At 41.4% G+C, this 7,180-nt stretch overlaps 1 long non-coding RNA gene across 1 annotated transcript; it reads left to right on the forward strand.

Moving 5' to 3' along the window:
* Positions 1 to 5: 5 nt before the first annotated feature.
* On the forward strand, positions 6 to 3,908 carry LOC140846854 (uncharacterized). The gene is made up of 2 exons (XR_012126361.1): positions 6 to 516; positions 3,239 to 3,908. It is a non-coding gene; the product is annotated as an uncharacterized lncRNA (long non-coding RNA).
* The last annotated feature ends 3,272 nt before the right edge of the window (positions 3,909 to 7,180 follow it).

Below are 7,180 nucleotides of genomic sequence, written 5' to 3' on the forward strand. Positions count from 1 at the left end.
CCCCCGCGCCCGGCTTCCTTGGAGCACGCTCCCCACGGTGCGCGGGCGGGTCACTCGGGAGCATCAGGTCCGCTAGCTGAGTTGTCTACGGCAGGACGGAGAAGAACGCTCTCCAACCTTACCCCCCGTTCCGGGTGGTTGTGCCGGCAATTTCTCCCGGAGCTTTTCGTTTCTGCACCCGGTTCGCGCATACGTAATTCACCAACTGTGAGGACAGAGACTTCGAAGCCTCCACCCCGTGCCTGCGTCGTGGGTTGGCCCGAGGAATTGGCAGCCAGGTGGGCGCCGCTCCCCACGGAGACTGGCCGGCGGGCCAGGCTGCGTCACACACGGACGTTCCGGCGCGGCCGCCTCCCGACCGGGTTAGTGGAACCTTCGGTGGGAAGGCTGGAGAGTGTTCTCCCTCCCACGATCCCGGGAATGGAGGGAGGAAGCACGAATTCCCTATGATGGATCCAAGAAACGATGGACCCTGGAAGGGAGCACACTTTTGCGACTTTGATGCATTGCTTTGAGGTGAAGTAAGCTCTTTTAAAAAGTTAAGTTTGTCATTCGACTGAAAAAGCTTTTTAAAGAAACCCTTAGAATTTTTGCCAGTAATCCCAGTGGCACCTTGTTTTTTAAAATTGAAATATAGTTGCTATACGATGTTATATTGGTTTCAAGTGTACCCATCTGAAAACAGCTTTAGAGTGCCTCCAGAATATCTACTCAGATATTTGAATAAACATTTTAAAAGTCTAGCACAAATCTGGTGAGGACAGAATGAAACAGTCTTAAGTTTGCAGACAAATTTTAAGAAATGAGGCCCTTGCTTTTTCTTGCATTTGGAAAACAAAAAAAAGATTTTTCAGATCCCCTTCACAACAACCCAGGAAGCATTTATGTTTGGAGGGCATGAAAAGCGTGGAAAAAATTATAATATTTCCAGACTATCTCGCCTTGCTTTAGTACATCTGCATATCAATAGGCATTCAGAGGTGGAAAGAAGTATGGCTTTAGTGCATTTGCATCATTCCTCAGAGGTGGCAGGAAGTTCATCTCAGTATCAGTGGGTAATTACCTGGGCAAGGAGGGGCTTACCTGTACCTGAGAGGTGAGGGGGAGATCCGATTTTTGCTTCTGCTGGAGTAGGAAAGAAAGAAGGCCCTGGACTGCAGTTTGTAAGCAATAAATTGATTTTAAACTATTTCTCCCTTTGACTGATTTTGGGTTTAGAGGTATTTTGCCCCAGGATTTCCTCTCCCCAGACCTACAGAAAGAGTAAGGATGAAGTTAGGCCTTTTACCAATCCTGACTAGCCTTGCTTTGCTGACTTGCTTTTGTTTTTTTTTAACTTCACCAAAATGATGACATAGGCTCCAAAAAATAAGACCTTACTAAATAGAGCCTGGGCAAGAGTACCGCCTTTTTGAATAAGCCTACCCGCCGTCTCAGAGAGACCTAGGTTTCATCTTACTTAGGCTACAAGCATTTTCCGGAGGACATGTCTGCAAGCCACAAGCCCACCTTTTCCCTGACCCATCTCCTCAAAAAACCTGCCCATAAAAAGCCTCTTAGCTTGTAAGAGATACCTTATTTCTTCTCACCAGAATAGAGGGGTCTCTCTCAAGTTTAGCAATAAACCTGCTTAGCAATAAACCTGCTTGGACTGTTGAGTTTGTGTCCCTTCTTTTTCTTTTACTAAATTATTTACTATTTTGATTTTTAAAAAACTGGCAAATGAGTAGTGACTGTAGATTGAGAAATTTTAATAGAAATAAATCATTGGAATGCAGGATTTACTCAGTATTTACTCTGAACAATACTGGTCTGTTTTCTGTAGGGTATTGAAAAACCTTAAATGATCTCCCATGGAGTCATAATCTATCAATACAAGTGCTAACACTGTTGAAACGGTGGAGGCTAAAACAGTACAATTATTTAGATGAAAGACACTGCAGGAATTTTTTAAATAGGTGCATGGGTAGATAGGAAGGTTTTAGGAGAGAGAAGCATTTGCCAGAGCAGACTACTGAAGTAATGAGCACAATCAATTTGTAGTGAAAGCCTGCTGTAACTAGAGCAGGGGAGTGTAAGATAAATTTTAGCCAAAATAAGCAGGCGAAGAGAGGCAACAAAGGAGCAGGTATTTTATTTGAGTGCAACTCCCGGGTGATGTTCCGTGGTCTGGGTATTACAGGCCAGGGAAGTCACACCTGGTCAGGGAGGTGGGGGCTCATAAGGGATTAGGAGGGGGAGGAGTGGGCAAGCTATCCTAGGGGGCGTGGAGAGGTATGATTGGCTAAAGGTGACATAATGGACAACTAGAAACTTTTTTCTTTCCAAGAGTGAGGAGGCTGACATCCGGGTCTTAGTTGGCACATCAGGATGGAATTCAGGAAGAGCTGTCCCCTTTCCATATACGGCACAGACCTTGGGGTCTGGTCTGTTCTCCCCCTATGGCATCTCTCTGTTCTGTTTGTGTGTCCTTGTTTTTCCTTCCTCCAGCCTAACAGGGAGTACTGGGTAAGTAAGAAGGATCCAGGCTATGAAGACCCAGAAAGTCCAGTGGAAAAATCTGAACTCAGTGTGATTGGACATCCTTCCCACTTCCATCCCCTGACAGACCTGAGGAGGTCATGAGAATATGGGCCAGGGTGATGACTTAAGGGATGGAAAGCAAGCATGGGCTGTGTAAACTACTGTTAAAGGAGAAACGGACAGGACTTGGTAACTGGATAGCCTATGATGATGAGTTAGAAGGACACCAAAGACCTCTCCAAGTTTTCAAACCCAAGTGCCTGAGAGAAAAGGTGTGGCAGAGGAAAGCGAGGGAAAACTGATTTATGATGTTGAATTTGACTTGATAATGAGGTATCTGAACAGAAAGTATCACGTAAATAGAAATACAGTGTTTTGTGTAACAATATGTCCCTGGTAATATTTTGTAAATATCTCTTGATTAGATATTTATCTGAGAGATCCCTTTACTTTCTGGATACTAAGCCTTTTAGGGAATTATTGGGCAGTAGCTACACTCATGTTAACTTGGTTTTGTCCAAATCAGTATTCACTCCCATACAAAGTTACCATGTAAACTCAAAGTTTTTTATTATACTAATAATATGAGAAATGACATTTTAAATTTAGGACAGTATACTTTGCTGCTTTCTTAGTGTGATGAGGGGTTGGGGGAGAAGCTTTTTATTTGCATATACCAATAGACATTCAAATTATGGGTTTTTTTTTTTTGAAGAGGCCTGTCATAATTCAACAGGAACAAGGACTATCAAAAAGTGTGGTCGTCACTTTCAGATTCTGCACATTTTGAAATGGATGCTTCTCATGAAAAATTACAAAGCATGTCAGAGTGGATGCCATGAATTTCAGCCATCTTTCTCAAAATATAACTCACTCTGATTCTTCCTTCTATATGGAAGCCAGCAATACCACTTCGGATTTGCCTCAGGTGTGCTTTACTTGTAAGTTCTGCGAGGAACTGCTGTATTCAGCCTCCACATTGTCTTCCATGTGAAAATTTCTTTAAAACTATGAGGAACAATGAAAATCTCTGATAGAAGCACAGAGGAGGGAAATACAGTCTGTTTTTCACAGTTCCATTAGTCTACCAAAAGAGGTGGAATTTTACAAATAAAGGATTAAAACTGATCCTTTCTAGCCTCCTCAAGAAGTCCCAGGAGTATAACCAGGGAACATGGCCACAGCAACTCAGTCACTAGAGGCAGGAGAAGAGCCCAAGTGGACTGACAACTGGTCTAGAGTATCTTCCATTATGTCAGCATGGAAATGACTCAAATGCCATTCGTAATGACACTGACAAGGCCCTGTGTGTAAATGACTTCCTTGCCATCTTGAAAATGCCTAGTACTCCTCCCCACAAAATAAAAGAGATTGTATTGTCCCAATCTTGATGAACATTGTTCTCAGTGTTTGACAATTACTAGCAAGGTGTAGGGAAATAGTAGGAATACCTTAGATTGTGCCATGTGAAATTGTCTTTTTGTTGTTAAAATGTGGACAAATATTGACAACTTCACATAGTTCAGCCCATAAACTGGCATAACCTTTCTAGAGGGCTGTGTAGTGAAGGGAAATCAAGAATTTAACTACACACTTTCTGTTTAATTCTACCTCTAGGAAGTATGCAAATTATCCATAATACCTAAACACTAGAAACCTAGATTTTCGTCAGTGGGGCCTACTTAAGTTACTGTACAGTTGTACAGTGGATGTATAAACCTTAAGTATCATAATACAGATATATATATTTGTTGACATGGAAAAATGATCACACTGATTCTCACACATTGCTTCTCATAAACTACTGGCTTTCGAGTGTTTTTTACTTTCTCTCTTTGAAAATGTTCAAGATTCTATTTTATGATAAAACTTCATTTTGCAAAAAAAGTTGGTCCTAGTATCACAGTGTTAATGTCTGAGATACTATGTACTGAATTATAAACAATGTCTTAAATTAATGTAAGGATATCCTTCCTCTTGGATTTGGCTGAGCATTTTATTCTTTATAAAAAGTTCATAGATCAAAGTAACAAGTTACGTTTTTGTTAAAAACAGTAATATAGAAGACTAGAGTTAGAAGTGATCTCTGAAATTTGATCAGTAGTGGAGCCCCAAGAAGTTTGTGTAAATATATCAATACATGTGAATATTGTTTTGTTTTTTTTTAAGTATATTATTCTTGACTTTTAAAATCTAATTTGGAGGAATGGTCTGAATTAGTAACAAGTCTAAAAAATGAATTGTAATAGAATATAACTCAATTTTTATTGTACTTCAGGAATATTCAGTAAGTGGAACAATGCTATAAAAAGCATTCCTGAATAGAGACTAGTAACCAGCTGACTTTGGTAAGAGATAAGAATTATTTCAGAGTATCGTTTAAATCCACATACTTGCTCTACTATTCGTAATTAAATGAATGTTTTCCTCAAACATTTAAAGTTCCCTTACTATCTTATTTATACTACTCATTCCCTTAATAACCCTTTCATCTTAGATAACGTTAAGATAACTTTGAGAATAAGCCCTCCACAAATTGTTATATGTTTCTATTCATTAGAATCAGAATTCACTCATAATGTAACCCTGTTTTATAAATCTTCAGTGTTAAAAGGCTCAAATAACAATTCCCCTAATATTTAGGTGAGGTTTAACAAACATCAAAGAATTATTAGTAAGAGATATGTATACATGTTATACATGTGAAAAATTACTGAGACATTGGCATGTCACAAAGTGAGGATGTCTGGAAACTATTATTTAGTGAACATAAATGAGTAGTGAAAGTAGAAAAATATGGATGCAAAGAATGAATACATATCAGCTTCAATATAGTACATCTCTGGGGAGGGGAAAAGGGAATTTAGAAGGGAGGAGTCATTAGTTAATTTGGTGACATTTTCTTTCCATTTGCTTTGCCTTTTTTTTTTTTGTATCAGTAATCTATAATTACATGAGCAACATTATGGTTACTAGACTCCCCCCATCATCAAGAACCCACTACATACCCCATTACAGTCACTGTCCATCAGCAAAGTAAGATGCTATAGAATCACTACTTGTCTTCTCTGTGTTGTACAGCCCTCCCTGTGCCCCCCCCCACATTGTCCACTAATCATAATGCCCCCTTTTCCCCCTTGCTTTTCATTTTTTAAAAGGTATTAAAGCTAAGTAATTTGTCATATTGAGAGACAGTATAGCATAGCATTTTTTAAAAAGTATTCAAGGAGGTGGAGCCGAGAAGGTGCCGTGAGTAGAACAGCAGAAATCTCCTCCCAAAACCATATATATTTTTCAAAATACAACAAATACAACTCTTCCTAAAAGAGAGACCAAAAGACACGGGACAACGGCCAGACTACATCCACACCTGCGAAAACCCAGTGCCTTGCGAAGGGGGTAAGATACAAGCCTGGCAGGACCCGAGCACCCCTCACCCCAGCTCCCGGCAGGAGGAGAGTAGTCAGAGCGGGAGGGAGAGGGAGGCCAGGACTGCTAAATAGCTGCCCTAGCCATCCGCACCAGAGCACAGACACAGTGCGTGTGTGCGGTGCTGGAAACTAGGGAAACAGGACAGTAAGACCTGTAAGTGGGTCCCCACAGCCGGCACCCCTGGGACAAAGGAAAGCGAGTGCTTTTTGAAAGTCTTAAAGGGACAGGGACTCCACAGCTGGACGGAAGCATCGCAGGACACTTAGCAGAGCAGCTGAGAATCCCAGGGAACTCGAGGCACCCTAAACCCCTGGGTGGCAGCACAGCTCGGAGGCACCTCATCGCAATCAACAGCCTCCCACCCATTTCCGCTCCAACGCAGCTCCGCCATATTGGAGCAGCAGCCTGAGGCCAGCCATGCCCACAGCAAACGCGGAGCTAAACTCCACAGTGGCTGGGCAAGAATCAGAGACTGCGCACAGCTGCCCAGCACAAGCTGCTAGGGATTGCGGTTCTTCCAGAAGAGGAAGGCCACAAGCCAGCAAGAAGGGACGTTCTCCCAGCAAACACACATGCAAGCTCCCCACAACTACCTCTATCACCATGAAAAGACAGAAGATACAAACCATACTAACCCAGACATCTTCCCCTGAGAAGGAATCTGGGGAGATAGACCTAACCAATCTCCCTGAAAAGGAATTCAAAATAAAGGTCATAACAATGCTGATGGATGTTCAGAGAAATATGCAAGAGTTAAGGGATGAAGTCCAGAGGGAGATTACAGAAATGAAACAATCTCTGGAAGGATTTATAAGCAGAATGGATAAGATGCAAGAGGCCATTGATGGAATAGAAACCAGAGAACAGGAACGCATAGAAGCTGACAGAGAGATAAAAGGATCTCCAGGAATGAAACAACATTAAGAGAACTGTGTGACCAATCCAAAAAGAATAATATCCACATTATAGGGATACCAGAAGAAGAAGAAGAGAGAAAAAGGGATATAAAGTGTCTTTAAAGAAATAATGGATGAAAACTTCCCCAAACTGGGGGAGGAAATAATCGATCAGACCACAGAACTACACAGAACTCCCAACAGAAGGGACCCAAGGAGGACAACAGCAAAACACATAATTAAAATGGCAAAGATCAAGGACAAGGACAGAGGGGTTTTTTTTGTTTTTTTTATTATTATTTTTATTTTTAATAAACTGCTGAAGTGGT

The sequence above is a fragment of the Manis javanica genome, chromosome 16, assembly GCF_040802235.1.
Source record: "Manis javanica isolate MJ-LG chromosome 16, MJ_LKY, whole genome shotgun sequence".
NCBI lineage: Eukaryota > Metazoa > Chordata > Mammalia > Pholidota > Manidae > Manis > Manis javanica.